We start from the raw sequence: 20,329 nt of genomic DNA, 5'->3' as shown, positions 1-20,329 counted from the left end.
AGTCTCTCTCTGTTGGTTTGTAGAGTCTATTGGTGTTTTGCCATAAATGGTCTTCAGACGACTGAAGCCTCAAGAAAGTATTGAGAAGACTCAGATAAGCAAGAAAGAAAGAGCAAACATCCCTCCATAGCCTTGCCTTTACTTTTTTCTCTCTTTTTTGTATATGTACGAGTAGACTATTGTAAAAGCAACAAAGTCTCATGTTTCACTAGCGCCCTGTAGCATTCTACCTTCATTAATTGTAATTTTATAAAAGTTTTATAATAAACTAAATAAACTCCTACAGTTATTTAATTTTAAAAAATAACACATACTTTTCGTTGTCTGTTTTTTAAATCTATCATGGAATGTTTGCTAAAACTAAAATATATAACATCTTATATAATATTATTGTTAATAATTGAATTTTCTAAAAATGACAATGGACAAATTTAATGGCCTTAACTAATCGTTGATGGTCAGAATTTAACAGAATTTTTACCACCAAAGGTTTAACCTTGAAAATTAAACTTAAAAATATCCCATTTTGCTGTTAAGGATTAGTTAAGGTCATTATATTTATTTATTGTCACCTTAATAATTTCATCTATTTGACAAAAATATTAAGATAAAAAATAGTTACTTTAATTTTAACTGAAAAAATTTCCAATAACCATAGATGAGAAATAAAAAAATACCCAACCTATTCTAAGACTTTAATCATTTTTATAAAAATTTCACAGTGGTTGAAATTCTTTGAAAGGCAATGATCTAATGTAACGGAACGTTAATCCGTAAGCCAAAATAATTCTCCGGAAATTCTCGCGCGTTACCGTGGTTCCGGTTGTTACAATAATCGCTAGGTACGGCCTTGTGAGTAAAGAAAAAGGCACCGAAAAAGAAGATGATCGTGAAAAAAGAAAAGGAAAAAAAAAAGAACGAACCAAGTATTTCAGCAGACTGCAAGATTTCTCACCCAGGGGCTCATTACCGTCTCAATGTAAGAAATTTCAAATAATCTTACAGGTAATAAGTAATCGGTTTATCAATTGACAACAATTGTCAAATAGCAAATATTTATAATAATACGAAACAACTGAAGTACATATTGATATATATTTTAAAAAAATGTAACTAAGGAATTGAAGTTTGGAATATTTGATTATAAATCTAGATGCGATGGAATTGAAGTGCCAAAAAAAAATTCTTGAAAGAATAAAAACAGTTACCGGCATGCCGGCAAGGAAACTCGTGAACTGACGTATACTACTAGACGGGATACATATATATATATACTGGTAGAATTGCTGTTAGGTATGGCTTAGCAGTGGTAATTTCTTGTTTTTTCTATCTTAAGGTTCAAGTTAGCTTTTCGGTCGAACGCTTGCCATAAAGTATCGGTGCAGCAGCAGCAGCAACAACCGACTAGTATACAGGTAAAGTAAAGGTGAAGGGAAAGAAACCTTTTCTCCAGCGATGTGTGGCCATTATGCAGTCCGTGACGAATTCACGTTATACTAGACTTAGCTCAACCATGAAGTTTCCATTGGATGTTATTCGACCTCAAGAAATCATAGACAGGAAATAATCCAAGAGTCGAAGACAAGGAAAGAAGGCTATAGCCTTCGATTTAATAATTCGTTCAAAGAAAAAGAGGTAGATATTATTAAATAATTATATACTTTCATTATAAAAAATATAGAAAATTATTTACTTAAACAGTGAAAAAGTATATTATTAAATTCTATATTTATATTTAAAATAATGTACATTATTATTAATGAAAAACTTTGCATACAATATTCGAATAAATCCTTGAAAACTTTAAACATAAGTAATTATAAAGAAACTGTAAAACTTTTACGATCTGAAGTATACATAAAAAATTCTATCTCATTTTAATTTAATGAATTTTAATTTTTAAATTGAATGTCAGGCTTTCCGATGAAAAAATTAATTTTAAAAATTAGATATTAACTATTTTTACACTATATATGAAGTTTAATTTTAAATATTCTAGACATCTCTTTTATTACATCAAATATGTACATTAGTGTGGTCGTTAAAAATTGAATTTTTTCAAACGCCCCATAAAATGCTTCTTTTTATTAGTGAAAAAATACATGGGGAATTTGGTTTCGTCTTTTTAAGTTAAAAGAAACACGTGTCTCAGGACAATCAAAATTCATTTTTCGATACAATCGCGTTTTTTTTAATGTCTCATGAAATATTCAGATTAACGGAAAACCTCATAGGAACAATTTTATAGAATATTTAATTCTTGACAAAAAAGGTCATGTTCATTTTTTTTATAAAATTTGTTTTTATGAATTTATTTAAAAAAACTTTTTTTAGATCTTATGAATTGAGCGTTTTAAAGATTACAAATGTTGAAAATAATATTTTTCTGAGTGTATAGAAACTAGCAAGCATTAATGATTAATATCTTATGCGTTACAAAGTTGTCTATATTTAAGAAAAAAAGTTATCTTTGACATCCGTAATCCTTTAAAGCTGAATTGATAAGATCTAAAAAAGTTTTTTTAAAATATCTTCCTAAATATACATTTTATTAAAAAAATGAACATGGCCTTTTTTGTCAAGAATTTAATTTCCTACAAAATTGTTCCTATGATTTTTTCTTTTAATCTGTATATTTCATGAGATATTTGAAAAAACCGCGATTGTATCGAAAAATGAATTTTGATCGTCCTGAGACACGTATTCTTTTTACTTAAAAAGAAAAAACCAAATTCCCCATGTACTTTTTCACTAAAAAGAATTAAGCTTTTAATGAGGTGCCTGAGAAAACTTAATTTTTAATGACCACCCTAATGTACACAGAATGAAATGCAAGGACTTAAAAATTTTAACCATATTTAAATATATAAAAAATAATAATAATTTGTATTAAATTAACTTTAAAAAAAAAAAAATATGTATGAGATATCTCTAAGTATTTGAAATGAAGCTTGAATCAATTGAGATACAAAAAAGCTCTATAACACGAAGATAAAGTCAACAAAGCGCCGATAAGCGAGCTTGAGTATTTGAACTCTTTCAGTCTGTCGAATGAAATCACTACAACTACACGACCAACTCATCCTTACACTCGTTTCCTTTATGTTGGCCAGCACGCAAGTAAAATCCGATGATAGAAAAAGAAAGCCGCCAGTGGAAGCGAGTAAAAAAGAACAATGAAAAAAAATAAATAAAAAGTAACGACAACGCACGATAAAAAAAGCGGTTGAAATCGCTGCACGATAAATAACGTTTATCTGTTAAAAATCCAATCCGAAAGCACCTCAATTCGTAAAGATTAGTTTACAAAAGAGTATCCTATTCGCTTAAAAAATTCGTATATACACTTTCTGCTGTCTCACACATACGTATATTCCTCACTGTCTTATAATAACTTTCACATACATATATAAATATTCAGTAAAATTTATTGTTACACTGAATAACCATTCGCGGAATTTCAGATTCTAAATTTATGTAAAAAATTTCTTGATTACTGTATTGACAATTAAATGATGACAACAAAGATACATTTGCAGCAGAGCAAGTGCGATGATTGAACAAATTTATTGTAAATGGAAAAAAAAGAGATAAATCAAGTAAAAAAGAAGTAAAAGCAACGGTGACCTTCCATCGATCTTAAATTCTACGACAAGCAATTGTGTGTGCACGTGGATGTGTAGTATGTGTAACACAACACATAACATTCGAGATTGAAGATTGAACTCGCGTCGTTTGTTAGTTAGGACTTTTTGAGGATGCATTTTTCTTCGCTTACCCTTTTTTTCTTTTTTTATTGTTTTTTTTTCTTACTCTTTTATACTTTTTCACCATGAGTGTCTGTTACCAATGTATACTTTTTTATCGTTTTCGACCTGAGGATATCATTTACAAGTTAAAGCTTATACGTTTTACACTGTCTACCTTTACTTAAGAGACTGTGAAACTTTCGCCACATTTGAACGACTAATATATATAAATAAACCCCTTATAAACCAACCCCATCGGGCTTTGTAGCAACTTTGCGATGTAAAAGACGTTTGAATTAATAAAATACCTCAATTGATAAAATCTCTTTGCGAAAAAATTTCCTACTTTTGTTAAAGTTTTTATTTTTTTCGAACAGAAAAACTTATTTGTTCTTCCATAATTGGACTTAAAAATTTAACAAAACATCCAGGATAATTTATTAAAAAATAAAAATATACTTTTTATAAATTTAAAAATTTATAAAACGAATTAAAAATTAAAATCTTTGCATTTAAACTTCTTAAGTAGTTTAAAAAAAAACTTTTATTCCTTATTAATATTCATTATAAAATATAATTAAAAAGTAAAACAAGAATAACAATAAAAAAATGGACTGAGAATTTAAAAAATAAAAGGGATTCGAATTTAAACATCAGAGCGACGTTGCGATACGAGTTGTGAAATTAATGACAAAAGGGCTCTCGCTTCCTTACTTAAATTCCACACTTGCACCTTTTCTTTACTATACATATTATAACTCCCCCAACAACTGGACAATCCTCCTCTCACGTGAGCCGTTCCATTTCCTATTCCAGACAATTCACCTTTTCACTAGCGAATTAATGGTTGGATTTATAAACGAGTCTATTATACACAACCACCAGTGTTGGAAGCCACATAGAGTAGTTTAGGGAACTAAAAGAAAAAGAAAAAAACGCAATAAAGAAAAACAAAGATAAACAAGTCTCCCTACACCTTCACTTCTTTTTTTCTTCTTCACCGTTTCTTTTTTACATCTCCCACTCTATCACAACAACCTTATTTTTTATTCATTCTAGCGTCCTTGTTATGGCTCTGCAGACTCCACTAAATATTTAATTAAAAATTCACGTTTCTCATCCACTATATATTCCATTGATTCCTAATTAATTCATCCTGCTGAGTTTATAAGTCTAATAAAACTTCAAGAATGATTTAAATTACATGTGGGTAGTTTTATTTTAAATTCATCGACTCGACATAAAAAATTAAAAACCCTTATCACCTCTGATTATACTCAAAAAATACATAGTTAAATTTTTAAATAAAAATATAAATCATTTGATATGAATGTATCTTAATAGATTTATCAATTTAACAAGCACGTGACAAAATTAATGAATTTATTGATAGTATCGTGATATTTAAAGTGACTCATAATGAAGTGAGTGTAACTAAACGGAAATGACTTTTTGTGTTGGACTGTATATATTATTTAGTTACGATGCATATGTAATTCAAACGCCGAAATTCAAAGTACCCTGACAATGCGACCACGAAACGATTACCATGCGGGACACGCTCAACGAACTTGTATTACGTATTTAATTCACGTGGCGTACATACTTGTAAAGTGACCAACGTCGCGAACTATCTCTTCCGGACAGACGACGAGAGTTGATGGTCAGACGAGTTTTCAGAGAGTGGCATACATACATTTTTATCTCACTCTATTTCATCCACTCTTTTATCATATCAACTATTATAATTATAAATATGCACTGACAGAAGCAGAGAGTGCATGACAATTATATTATTTAAGAGCATTTTTCAGTTTTCATAAAGCTCCTACTGTCCTCTTTTACCCAGTAAATATATATGTACGTGCAGCCGAATATATTTTCACCATACATTATGATGTAAACTTGAAAGCACACTCAACATTAATATTCTTGCTCTTAACTCCTAAAATAACCAAATCTATCTACGACTCAATTAAATATTTTTTTTTATTTTTTTATAGTATTTGTTTAGATGTACACTGATAGAAGTATTTATTTGAACCAAATAAGTTTCATCAATAGTTAATCAATGATTTATTTGAAAGCTTGACCAAAATAATAAATATTTCTTAATAGTTAATAAATAGCTTATTTGAATATAAGGAAATGACACATGAAGCTAATTAAGTAGGGTTATGACAAATAATTTATAGTACCATTTAAGTTTATTTTTTAAAAAAAAATAATACGCACAGTAATTAATTTAAAAAATATTCAACATTTTTTTTATTTATGAAACAATATTTAGTTGATTATATTTTGAATTTGTTACACTAGACAGTATACTAAAAGGTATTATAAACAGAAAGTGGTTGTAGTCAAAAATCGCAGCGATGTTCATGCAAATATGAGATTATTAACTATTAATAAATCTATATTTAAGGCAAACAAATTCTCATTTCAGCCAAATAAGGCTGAAAAACTGTTTCAAATGAATGCATTTATTAATACCAAAAAAATACTTCTGTCAGTGTATAGCTACAAATGTGAGAACAATATTAAAAAAAAAAAAAAATATTAATTAACCCCTGAAAAATAATCATCTGCCGATTTTTTATGATAAAAAAAAAAGTTAAGCAATACATCTAAATAATTATTATTTTTATATTCAAGCCTTAATAATGATTAAAAATATGAACGATGGGTGTATTGTTTACCGAGAGGGCCAGAACAAAAAGGTATATTATAATTGGGCTATGCTACTTTTCTTTGTAAACAATAATATACCACAGACACAGGACGGCCGTTAAATATAAATTTATCGTCGATTACCGGACGCCAAAACGACAAAATAACTGCAGGAAAGAATGCGTAAACGTTCGATAAATAATTGGTTCGATGTGGAGTGTAAATACTGTGACATTAAACCTCGGGGATATTATACGTATAAATAATGCGAACTTTAAAACAACGATGATGTACATAAACAATAAAATATATGTACCGGATTAAAAAAACGTTACATAACGTGAATTTACTTTATGACACCTTTCACTCAATTAAATCGAATATTAATTTTATTCCACTCATTTAAAATATATATCAACAATTATCTTCTCGTAAATTTTTTACTTTATATTATAAATATTTATAGTACTACTTTTTCAATTATCAAAGTTTAATATTTAGTCAATTTGATAAAATTTGTACTCAAGTAGATTTACCAAATATAAGCTGAAGAAGTCTTCAATTAAAATCTATTCAAATATATTTCAAATGAAAACTGAATTTCGCAATGGAAATGAATTATTTTAACATATTAGTAGATATATTAAATATACTTAAAAACTTACATTAAAAATTAATTGACATAAATATAAGCCAAAATTATAAGTCTACTTAGTATATATAATTTAATGAAAATTGTCAGATACATTGAGGCAAAATGTACTAAGAAATATTGCATACATAATTAAAAATGAAAAAGATTTTTCAATTCCATTAAAAATTTAATAGAAATAAGTACAATTTTGATGAACAACTTTGGGTATGATTCACTTCTAAGTTTCCGGAATAAATTAATCTTAATTAAGTTTGAAAATATAAATAATGCTTCAATTTTCTTTGATATTAATGCACATAAATAACTACCTAACCACAACTCAGTTATTAGATGTTTTTTAATATTAATAAGTATATAGATGTAAAAAAAAAAAAAAGATATTTCAAGATTCCATCACAATACCATCAAATTTACCGTAATATTTATTTCCGTGGTTTATTCGAGGCAACTGTAATTCACACCTGCGTTTCCTATACTAATTTGAAACATTATGTTGACCGATGCCCAAACGAATCCATCAAATTTATCGTAGCTAGAAGTATACATAATATAAGGCATACACCGCACGCCCATCGGCTAAAGAGAAATATTTTCACAGCGTAGCCAGTGTATTGCTGCTTAAGGGGAAATAATTTTTTTCTTAAAAAAGATAAATATAAAATAAAATAAAAAAAAAAAAGATAAACAAATAAAATTAATAAAAAAAAGGGTTTAAAAGAAACAAGTATATGTAATGGAGAGTAAGGCCGTAACCCTAAGGCCCACGAACGAATACCAACAAAAATAAAAAAATAAACGAGTAGATGAAGCTCAGAATGGTGTGTTATGTGTGAGGCAGCACTACCTCGTTCCGGTCAAGTGAAGGTGGTTGGTTCACTGGTAGTTTGTGAGGTATAAAAGATACGCAGACAGAATTGAAAGAGAAAGACAGAGAAAATAAAAGAGCAAGGTAGAATAAAAATAAGAGGGAGTATAAAAAAGAGTGGGGAGCTACTTCCGACGTTGCCACATGCTCCTTTACCGAATTTTATGAGAAGTCTCTTTGAAATCAACGTCTAGCTTTGTGTTGTTGTATTAGACATTCATATATATATTATATATATAATAAAATTTTTTTTACCTATTATCGTCATCAAGAATTTTCAGAGAATTATTTAGTTTTTTACTATTTTGTGTACAAATGTCGATTATACATTGTAGTGTATACATAACAATATTTTTTATGAATATACTTTACAAAATCTTTTATAAAAATATATCTATTTTTTTCTTTTTTAACCTGAAGTAAATGGGAAAAGACGGTCAAGTGGCAGTCAGACTGACACTTGAGGGTAACATATGTAAGAAAAAAAAAATATATGTATATATATATCTTTCAAAGAAAAGTTAATAAGCAGGTTAAAAAAATTATTCATCAACATCTAAAATATTCATTACTTTACATTTTTTTATCAATTCATAAATATTTTATAATTTAACAACATTACGAATCTCTGAATTACCTGTCAGGATAACATTGTCCGCCCCAAAAAATAATATTTAGACATGACTTGAATAATATATTTTCTGTATGTGTAATCAACAGACGGTTTAGAATCTAAAGAAACCCAAATTCAAGGGAAAAAAAAGGCCTAAATATACTTTTCAGAGGGAAAGGAGTCCAAAATACCTTAATAAGGCCAAAGTTATACAGGTTGAATGTGTACTTTGGATTAAATGTTTTTCTTTCATTGAAATATACTTAACAATATATACGCTGAAATATAAATACATTTTTTTTTGTCATAAATGTTTCTTATTAACATATAAATATGTATATATATTTTTAGGATATGTATTTACATTAAAAACTTGAAAAAAATGTCTCAAACTAAATTTAAATTTACGTAGTTACCGAGAATTATAATTTCCTGGGTCTCCTTTCACACTTTTAACTTTTGTTGAATTTACAAATGAATGTGCATAACTAGCAGTTATATATATTTTCCAGTTCCCAGCAGCTAATTACTGTCAGCACGTGCGAAGCCTAGATTCATGGCAATTTAAACCGAGTACAGATGTGACTTTCTTACCTAACCTCAACTACTATGCATACAATTATATTGTCAAAACAAAAAGTGTCGTCACAATCGGGTTCTAATATTCGATTATTCATAATCAAATACAATCGAAACTAGACAATTGATGTCATCAATTAATCGTCCATGAACAATCGATTAATTTTAGCAAAAAAGCAGTTTTTTTTTCTTAATCAACTGTATAGTTGTAAAATCGATAATTTAACAATCGATTGAGAAAATCTGACTTTGAAGTTCAATATTACAATAAAAAAAAGGTTTACTGATAAAAAGCTAAAAAATATTAATAATGGCGCCAAAATTAAAAAAACGAAATTACTTTTAACTCGAATTAAAATGGGACGAATTTAATAAATAAAAAGAAAAATTGGTTGGTAATGTTTTATTACAAAAATTTTATTTTATGACTAATGATTTGATTATAATACGATTAAAGCAATAAATAAATAAGAATAAACCAAATTCAAAATTTCACAGAAGAATCGATTATTTGAGAGCAACGTTTAAGTTGTACAATCGACTTGCTAAAAATCAATTGTAACAATCGAATATTTTAAAGAAAAAACAAATAAATATACAAAATATTTAAAGGATTTGGAAGCTGAAACCTGAAGGTAATAAATGACGAAAAAATTTATATTTACTATATTTTTTCTTGAACGAAGAGAATATTTCTGAATTCGAAGTAAAAGACTTATATTTTCATAACAAACTTAAATCAAAGCTATTTTTAAAAAATCATTTTTAAAAATTGAAACCAATTTTTTTCGATTAATCGAACCCGTTACAATCGACTAAAAAATATTAACACTCGAAAAAAAACATCGATTATTCGATTAATCAAATTCGATGTAACAACACTAAAACAAAACTTTCGATATACATATATAAATTTATAGATTTATAGAATACCATTATATAATATTTTTTCAATTATAGACAACTTTTATTAATAAAGTGTAAAAAAAAAACTATCGATAAAAAAAAGTTTGAATAAAAATTTTATCCAATTGATTAATAAACTTTGGTATATAAATTGTACTGAATAGCCCCAAAGTAAAAAATAAAAAGCCTAAATCGGCTTTGCATGAACTGAGAGGAGTTGGCTTGGTGAGAGGACATTAAACTATAATGAACCGATAACTAGATATTCTGTCGGATTTAAGGGCGCCTTTGTATAGTGATGTTAAGCAGCATATATGTATCCAACAACCACGCGATATTCACAAAAATATTTATCGTTACTTTAATGGTTACTCGCATTTTCGTTTAATGTGTTTTTAAACATCCAAAAAAAAAAAAAATAAATGTTTTATAATTTCAATTTTTTATTCCCATTAAATTTCATGAGCATGTATCTCTTATAAAAGATAATAATATCCTTATATTATTGGCCGCTAAAAGAATTTAAAAAAAAATTTTTTTTGTATCTTTATATTGTAGAAAAATTTAATGTTATAAAAAGTGATTATAATTCCTTGTATATAAGCCATGAACTACCTTGTAGTCTATAATTTTTGTGAATATTGTCTCACACTTTGAACTGTTTTTGTTCACTTGGATTTAATCATCGTCCAATTATTTTTTTAATAATTGGATACTTGACGATGGTTAATACCAAAAAAATTTTTAAGAATTTTTAAAAATAAATTATCATTAAAGTGACATGTCCGGATATTCGATAATTATTTTTTATCTTCAAACATTTTTTATTTTCAAAGATAAAAAATTGTAATTAAAAAAATTGTGAGATAATTTCAATACTGATAAAAATGACAGGTGGGCGGAATATATATGTCAAAGAAGACAAGTTGATCAATCCACCAGCAGTTATTGATAATAACTTAAGACAATATTCAAATAATAAAATTTAAAAAGATCAAAAATTTTAAGAATAAATTTTCACCAAACAATCTGAAGAAAATATTTATTTTGAAGATTTGAATACATTATTAAATATGTATTGTAAGAACAAGTCAATATAGCAAATCGATAGTCAATAAGCACATATGCTGCTTCGAATTTAAAACAACTTTAGCCCACCTTAAGCTTAAACGCGTTGAGTGTTCCTTAAAATTTTAACTCACGTTAAATCATTTCTCCATATTTTGTGGTAAGGTAAAAGACCCAGTACTCGATTAGGGAACTACTAACCGATCACTCATGTATTTGTATATATATATATATATATATATATATATATATATTTACTAAATTTTACTAAATATAGATATACAAATACACGCAGTGATCGAGTACTAAGTAGTAGAACAAACTTGACACAACATTGTCGATTCGTTTATATATTAATTTAAAAAAAAAAAATTCAATTCAAGAATCTTTGAATGTCAATCAACATGTATGACATTTGTGAGCACGATAACTCTCGAAAAAAAAAAAAAAATCACCAATAAACTAAATTTTTCTATTAACTTTAAGTTTTCTATGGGAAAAAATCCTATTGGAAATTTTTATCCAAGTCTTTGTCGTTTATTTATAATTCCATCAAAATAAAAAAACTTGAAACTGACAATTCGCCATTAAATAGACACGTATGTTTGTGTCCTCTTTTTTAATACAATTTACTTTCTGTATCTAACGAGTACTGACAACAGCATCGGCGTAAGAATAAGAGCACTTATACTAAGACATCTGTAACTATCATAAGAAAGATGGCAATTTATTGGAAAAATTTCAACGTGACACAATATATTATAGATATGGCGGTTTAAAAATCGATGTTAAAATCGACATTTTATTCTCTTAATTGATTTTTTGAAAGATTCCGCATGTTTATTGACTGAAAAACTATTCAAATTAATAATTGAAATCTTTGCAGTCTTAATTTTAAAAATTTGATGAATTATTTTTTATTACTATCACACGAGCAATTAAAATGTGGACTTTTAGATTTTTCAACTTTTTTTTCTATTTTCATAAGCAGATATCACTTGAATGTTCTCTTTATACTATTTTCTGGGTCAAATAAAATTATTTTTTTTCACTACTCCAACAATTTTAATACATGTTTTAATTATTTAGTTCTCATTTCATACCATTTAAACATTTGTAAACTTTTTTATCATCATTCCAAGCTAGCTTTTTCACTGTCATACTGTAATTACGAATTTAATAATAATAATAATATTATTAAAAAAAAAAAATTTTAATACTAAAAAATAAGTCAAGATATAAGACATTGATAGCATAAAAAATAGTATATTGTCAGTTTCTATGGTAATCGCATGGTAAAAAAAAATTAATAAAAAAATCTCAAAGGTTGCACCTTTGTTAAACGTGTCACGGTTCGTGAAATTCAATAAAATCGCGGTAATCCCAATAGGTAGAATTCCTAATGCATTTCGAACATGGAGACAGCTTTAGTGTCTAGCAAAGAGAAAGAGAGACAGTAAAAGTACAAAGAAAAGTATACGTTGACAGAGACACAAGCAACCTTGCATTCAAACATGTTTTCCATGAGTATATATATGGCGAGCTCTCTTGTTGGTAGAGCAGAAACAATTCTCTAGAATTACCCAGAAGGTAGAAAAGACTTGGAGAAAAATATTTAACATCGAAATAGTCAATGCACCAGAGAGTATGGTGTATCGGGTCAAAGAGGTGAATCAAGATACTAAATCAAATAGAAAAATAAAAAATTAATTGAAACCAAGACCGAAATAATATTGAATCATTGATATATATATATATATATATATATATATATATATATATATATATATATATATATATATATATATATATATATATATATATATTAATATATGAATACATCATATATGTATGCGCCTCAACAATCGATTCTGACGTAAAGGAAATGCATTTAAATATGCATTGGTACTAAATAAATCTCAACCTTAACACAATAAAACTATTGCTCCCAAACTCAGAATCGAATGCTCACAAAATTTTCAGCTAAGTGTAATACAAATATAACTATATGTTCTATGATCATTTGGCAGTTGTTATACCTCTCATCTATTCAAATTCTAAATTCAAATCTAAATTACGAAGACTTGGAATATTATTAACTTTTAAGTTAAATAACTGATAATAATGAATTATTTTTATCGGTTTACTATTAATGAAAATAATAATCAAAGTATCTGGAAGTGTAAATAGAGTAGACTAGATATTTTAAAAAGCGATTTAAAGTTTAAAAACTATGCGTTCAACGTGCAAGTTACTACTTACAAGACAGTTGCTAAAGTTTTAGGTCTATTAAAGTACATACTATTAAGAAAAACTTAGTTTTACTATATATTCAAGTGAAAAAGTTAAAACCACAAGTTAAGAGTTTTGAAATACATCTATACTTATAGCTTCTAACATCAAGATAGAATTTAATATCAATGCAATATTATAAAAGTATTTTAATTCTATATACTGTGTGTGCCTATATTTAACTTGTCTCTTTTTAACAATTTTTATTTATTCTTTATTTCCTCTTCATTTCGCTAATTCCATTAAATGAAATAACGTTAATGCCCATATTTAAATGACTAAATCCAGCTTGCATTTAAACGTGTGACAACTATCATGGACATTTATTTCATTCACTCTTATTCTCCCTAGAGACAACCCTCGTTTCTAGTCGGCACCCTACTTTTCTCGTCCGGTTTCCCCTATGACTCTAAGATATTCTATAATAAAAAAATGAAAAAAAAAAAAAAAAAAAAAAAGAAAAAAATTTCTCAATGGCTTTACTGAACCGTTTAAAACTTCTGGGAGTTTCAAATCTGTCAAGACTTTTGACACGGCTTTTTTTCTCGCTTTTAAAGTAATAAGTTAATTGTCTAGGGATTTTTAAATTTGCCAGGTGACATAACCGAGCCCAGTATATAATTCATCGAAAAATTTATATTATCGATCAATAAATTAACCTTATAAATTGTTATGCCTCCATACATTATTTCCACGGTAATTTCCAAAAGTGCTAACAGTGATGTTTTTACGTTTGCTATCAGCTGTATGACTACTTATTGTTTAAATTTTCTCAGAGCGTAATAATATTAGTTGTAGCACCACCTGCAATCGCTGATCGCCGGTAGTTAGTCAGAAAGAATTAAGATTAATTACAGAGTTATTAATTAAGAATAACTTTGATTTAAATAGAATAAAAGTATCATTCCTTAGTTTCTATAATTAGCAATATTATTATCATACACGGAAAGAAATCCCACTAAAATTTACGATTTTAACACGGTAATCGTGGACGAGATTTTCATTGGCGTCAATTTCTAAGTGTCTTATTTCAAAATTTACTTTATTTTTTGTAAAAAATACGATGTTAAAAAGTAAAGAATATAACCTACGTTGTAATTTTAACAAAGACTCTAGTAAATTTTGAAATAAGACATTTAAAAATTGACGCCCATGAAAGTCTAGTCCACGATTACGATGTTGACATTGTAAATTTTAGTGGAATTTTCTTTCCGTGTAGTTGTAAGACATTCAAATCAATTTTCTATTAATATACACTGAGAAAAAAATACTTTTACTAAGAAAATTTACTCGATACAAGTACATATATTCTTGATAATTTTCGAGAATATATAATTTTGTCTCAAGAATTCGTAGAATTAATGAAAATAATTTTTATTTAATTCAAGCAAAGCTATTCTTTTGTTTACCCATAATATAATAACAAATGCATATAATATCTATATAAATTTGATACTCTTTTCTCAAGAAATTAATTATTACTAATAATAAAATAAATACTTATAACTGATTTCTTGAACCAAGAAATTCTTGTTTGGACAATAGTATTTTTTTTCTCAGTGTAATTGTAATACTCAGTGTAATACATATAAAAATCAATTTTTCTGTGTTATTTCTCAATAAATAAGTGAAACTTTATTAAAATTAAATTCGAGTGTCGTTATTATTCAAAAAGATACCAAAAATTCCCAAAGCATCCCTAATTAAGAAAAATTATTTGCTCCATGTTAAGTGTATATCTTAGCCATATATTAGTCAATATAAGTTGTTTTAAATCATTTCGAATTGTTTTGAATTATTCCAAAGCATTTTTTAAATTCAGGGATAACATAATCTAACAATATTTTTTTTTGTTTTCGGTATGATAATTATTCTATGCATAAACTTTTGCAAGGTTTGAAATTTTTGAACGTTATTGTTTTAGCATCGAACACGCTTGTAACGAGTACACGATGGTCTGGAGTACAACAGCAGCAATCAAACTTGATACACACCACACACATGCACAAATCCTTCTACATATTTGCATGAAACAGCTCTTGTCATAGTTTTATCATTTTATCCAATCTAACTCCTTTTCTTCGTTATTTTACTGCAAGGCTTAACTTTAACCAACATGGGAATAAAAAACAAAAAAAAATGAAATCGAAAAAATATGTTATCCACAAATAAACATCAGCAGGCAGGCAACACTATTCTCTACATTATTCATTTAAATTTATTTTATGTAAAATGATACATATATATAACACATGTCATATTGTTATATATGCTCCATTTTCCCCTAAAACAACTTGGAAATCCTCTTCATACTAAAGCCTATCCAAACATTAGTCCATCATCTATACTTTTATCATCACTAACAACAAATATCTTTCATCTTACGGCAAAAAATAGTTTTCAAATTTATCATCAACCATAGAAAAAAAAAAAAAAAAAACTTCTGGATTACTTTTAAACAAAACTCAGACGAAGGAGTTATTTGCCGATTTCTTTTACCGTCGCTTGGGTGTTATAGAAAAACATTAAGTACGAAAAGATAAACTATTAAGAAAATAAAAAATTATAAAAGTAACTTTAACTTACCAATTACTGTATAAAATTTTTTCAATCAAATGGATCCTTGGGGTATCGAAAAAATTATTAAATCCAACCGCCTCGGGAATAAAACTAAATTCGAATTGTCGCGATTCACACACACAAATATGTACACAAATCAACACTAAAAACACTCTAGTTGAATGGCACTCTTCACTCCAAGTCTAAAAAAAACCATATATTTATTTAGCAACTTTACCGTATATTTTATTTTCTCATATTCCACGAATGAGTAAACGGTAAGAAAAAACTTTTTTGAAAAATAACACATGCACGAACCGATTCGCTGTAACTGAATACAAACAATTAAATTATTTAGCTTGTAAATAATTTTTTCTGATGATCAAGTACACAACTAAAGTACAATAATTAATAATTGTATTTTTGTTTGAATTTGAATAATAGAGTTACATAATAAAATAATAAAAATAAAATATTTAACCCGGTACGGCGGCCATTTCTCTCGGTCACTAGTGTAGCGATGTTTTTATCTCAACACACATTTAATGACCAATACAATAAACAAACATAATCCCACCTGCTACGAGGCCTCATAGGCGACTGATGCGAGAACCGAGAAGCGAATATATTTCGGCCAATCCCCTCACCTCGACTTGGTTGCCATCTTGCGCTACAGATCGTCGACACAAAGACCGGAGATTAACGACAGCATACGAAAATACACGAAGTTATGGGTACTAGTTGAGAAGATACTGTGAGTAGTCTATCGACGCCGCATAGTGAGCACGATTTTTCGTGATGTACAGAACAGAAGTATGGTTGAGTGTTGTTATGTATTGAAGACTGAACAGAAACCAGGCAAAAGCTGTATAAGTAACAGGATGCAGAGAAAGGAAGAGTAGAGAGGATTCTATCGCGCAGAAGGCTCAACAAATGTCCGTTACATTCGTCCTTCGATTACTTCACTTTTTTTAAGGAAAAAAAATATTCAAATCCATGTAAATCTATTTAAATATAATTATCCTAAAGTTTGCAGACAATAAAAAATTTTCGGATTTTTTTTTTCAACAAATCAATTAAAAATAAAATATTATAAAAATGCACATGTAGAAAATTTAAAAATCTATAGGTGCAATTTTTCAAAATACTTTTTCTTTATAGTTTATCGTTTTAAAAACAATCCAAAAATTATTAGACGGCTAACTTCAGAATCATTTAAATATCTCATTTTTTCAATCATAACGATCTATCAAAATTGTTTTTTAGAAATCACATACATATATCTTTTATTATAAAAAACAATTAAAATTTTTGATGATCCTGAAGTTAGAAATTAATAATTTTTGGATTTTTTTTTCAACAAATTAATCACAAAAAAAAAAGAAACTAAAAATATGCACATGTGAAAAATCTAAAAAACTATTTTTTTGTAATTTACCTTTTTAAAAAAAAATCAAAAAATTTTAGACGTCGTCTAAATTTAGTATCATAATTTTTTTCATGTGCTCCGATTCAAAAATTTATATATACAGCCTATAAAATTAATAGAGTAAAAAATTTTTCGTTAAAGAAAAAAAATTTATTATTTTTTACACTAACGATGTTTTTTTTTCAGATTTAACTATATTTTATACACACTGTTTACAATGTGTTTTACAGAAATCTTATCGAGATAACTAACATCTGGAGCTTAAAATAATAAATAAGCAATCGTTAAACTTTTTTAAACTTTTTTCATTTAATCATGATTAAGAAAATATTTCAAGATACTCTTGAGGATTGTTCAAACACTAGCCGGGAATTCTTGGTTTGAATCCAGACCACCTCCTGTGCGTGTTTATACAATAGTTTTTTTTTTTTTTTTATTTATTTATATCTCTTTTTCTCTCTCGCTTTTTAATTTTCTACCATCTATTAATATAAATCAGCACAATTAATTCAGCCGAGTAATTTGGAGCGCATCAACGCTGTATATGTGATGGAAATTTTCATGGAAATTTCTCGCGTGGTATAACACATAGGTCTCCCCAACAGCCTGAAGGGAGGATTATTACCTTATTCGGGTTAATTGTTTCTCTCTCATTTTAAAATTCGGCTCTCGCGTGCACCTCATCCTGGATGTATAATTAAATACTCGACCTTATACATATGCGCATATAACGCTTGGTATTTATATACACATACCATACATCACACGTCGAGCTATGTGTATATTAATGTTAAATGTTCATGCATTCAACCTTAATGATTTGTAAAGAGTGCTAGTTTGCTTTTGAAAATCTTTATATAATTCAACTTTACATTATTTATCGATGGCTTTTTAATACAACCCCGTACATATATATGTATCAAGAAATTTGATACTTTTATATTTTAAATTGGCAAATAAAATTCAAAAGTATTAAAGTCCAGTCACGTTCCTTCTTAGAAAATTCTGAGTTTATAAATTGCACTTAAAACCTTATGCTACTATCCCGTTGCGGAACAAGTTTAGTTTTCAAAAATTTTTACGTGGAGTTTTTAATTTCTCTAGCAAAATGTTATTAAATCAACTCAGGTACTTATTTGGCTTCAGTAAATTTTGTGATATGATTTATTATACTATAAAATTTTTTTTTCTATATTTAATTGACGTACAACGTTTTATTAAAACAGAGTATTAAAATTAATTATTTAACAAGATCAAGTTGATTATCCTTTCATTCTACAAGTGTGGATGTGATTTTTACAAACTCACTGTATTTAATAACTATTAAATTCACGTGTAAAAAAAACTTCGAAAAAAGTTCGACGTGTTGTACTTTGTAATATGTACCTTAATATTAATAGAAATACAAACATGAAAAAATTATAAGATAGGATTGGAAAACGAAATAAAAATTCTACAAGAACGTTTTTAGGAAATTTATTTATTTGTTACTGAATTTCTCAAATATACAAAAGTTAGTCTTAATAATGGTCGAAAATTCCAATTTTCAAGGAATTTTTCCATGAGTTTTATCAGTATAAAAGTTGTAAATTTTCGAGCTATTTTCGAATTGAAAAAAAATCAATTTGAGTTGCAGAAATGACCAAAGTTTAAAATTCGGTTTTTTTTTTTCAAACTTCCAAACTCATGAAAATAACTATACTGAAATATCGGAAATTTTAATCATTTTTGCGAAACAAAGTTTGATTTTTTTGCATTCCAAATAAAGTTCGAAAAAATAAAAAATTGAACATTTTTCTCGAATTTTCATACACGGAAAAAAATAGGCACTGCAACAGGACGCAGTCCTGTGGTAGCAACAGAACAAAATCCTGTTGCAGTAACAAGATTTTCATGTTACAACAACAGGGTACAACCTGTGGGAGCAACAGGCCAAAATCCTGTTGCAACAACAGGATTTTCCCTGTGTAATCGATAGGATAAGGAACAAATTTCATGTACCAATTTTTTTTTTTTAGTACAATAAAATTTCAAAAAAAATTCAAATTTTGCACGAAAATTCCAATTTTGAAAAAAAAAAATTAACTTCGAAAAAAAATTTTAATTGTTTCCAAACTTAAAATTTTGGAATTTTATTATAGGGATAAACAAAATTAGTTCATGAAAGTTGTTTCTTATCCTATTGATTTCACAGGAAAAATTATGCTGCAGCAACAGGATTTTGTTCTGTTGCTCTCATAGAACTGCGTTCTATTTCAGCACCTATTTTTTTTCCGTATGAGATTCATGTCAATCGAAAACTCTGACCATTCTTGATACTTAAATTTGATTTTTTTATATTTTGAAAAATTTCAAACTTTTATGCCAATTAGTAAATAATGAATAAACTTCCTTGAAAAATTTTTGTTCCGTTTCCCAATTCTATTCTAGAGTTTTTTACATCAGTTCGAAAAAATTCGACAAAAGTTCAAAAATGTCTCAAGTTTCGGAGTTTGACATATCGAATTTATATCTAATTCTTTTTTTTTTACACGGATTTTTTGTATAATTAAGACTGTCTCATAATCCAAAATAATTATTTTGAATGAAAAAATTGTTTCCTAATATTAATAAAAATAAATAAATATTACTTTAACTATATACTTCTAAAAGTTTTAATTATACGCCAAAAAGTTTATATACGTTATGTGAGGGATGTTCGTTTTTGCTAATAACTTACAGTTTAATGTTTATTATTGAATTAGCAAATAATTAAATTTTAAAACTCCTACTGATGATATATTCAAGCAACATATGGTTGTAGAAAGCTGTCAGTCTGCTTGTTCCGTGCAATTGTTGTGTAATATCCAAAACAGCTGAATAACAGCTGAAATTTCAAATTGATCTGTTTAATTTCTATCATGTAGTTAGTAAAATTACTCTACTCTAGCCAATTAGTAATTAT

The 20,329-nt window shown here is 27.4% G+C and overlaps 1 protein-coding gene across 1 annotated transcript in view; it reads right to left on the bottom strand.

Annotated features, from left to right (window-relative positions):
* Window positions 1-16,552, bottom strand: part of LOC103573800 (uncharacterized) — a 123,040-nt gene extending 106,488 nt beyond the window's left edge. Inside the window, exon 1 of the mRNA XM_053739259.1 lies at window positions 15,984-16,552. The gene's annotated coding sequence lies outside the window, so the exon portion shown is untranslated. The remainder of the gene's footprint in view (window positions 1-15,983) is intronic.
* Window positions 16,553-20,329: the final 3,777 nt, after the last annotated feature.

Source organism: Microplitis demolitor, chromosome 5 (assembly GCF_026212275.2).
Source record: "Microplitis demolitor isolate Queensland-Clemson2020A chromosome 5, iyMicDemo2.1a, whole genome shotgun sequence".
In the NCBI taxonomy this organism is placed as follows: Eukaryota; Metazoa; Arthropoda; class Insecta; order Hymenoptera; family Braconidae; genus Microplitis; species Microplitis demolitor.
The sequence above is the reverse complement of the archived record's forward strand: the minus strand, read 5'-3'. Positions and strand labels throughout refer to the sequence as shown.